This window comes from Etheostoma spectabile, chromosome 7 (assembly GCF_008692095.1).
Source record: "Etheostoma spectabile isolate EspeVRDwgs_2016 chromosome 7, UIUC_Espe_1.0, whole genome shotgun sequence".
Taxonomy (NCBI): Eukaryota; Metazoa; Chordata; class Actinopteri; order Perciformes; family Percidae; genus Etheostoma; species Etheostoma spectabile.
Window position 1 is genome coordinate 13,943,041 of NC_045739.1, and position 337 is coordinate 13,943,377.

The 337-nt window shown below is 48.4% G+C and overlaps 1 protein-coding gene across 6 annotated transcripts in view; it reads right to left on the reverse strand.

Annotated features, from left to right (window-relative positions):
• The window catches only part of ccdc30 (coiled-coil domain containing 30), a 16,687-nt gene that overhangs the window by 5,756 nt on the left and 10,594 nt on the right, over window positions 1-337 (reverse strand). The window lies entirely within an intron of this gene.

Consider the following 337-nt stretch of genomic DNA (forward strand, 5'->3'; position numbering starts at 1 on the left):
GAGAGGCAAACCTGTATTTGTACCAGTGCTTCCGCTGGTAACTCTGCTATCGCGGCCGCCACAGCAAAAAACACAGAAGAAGTTTTTGAATGCAACTAACTTCAGTTTGTAGGATACGAGCGTGTGAGACGGAGCATGCTAGACCTGGGCAAAAGATGTGACCCATGGTCAGAATATCATAGTTCATAAAAAAATGCAGCACAGTGACGATACAGACATTTTTGGAAACACACGTGTGTAACTCCGCTGACCCGTCATTCAACCCGTGCTGGACCCATTCATAGTCAGCCGTCACTCTGTGAGTAGCATACGTCCATCGCACTCCCCCTCTCTCCCT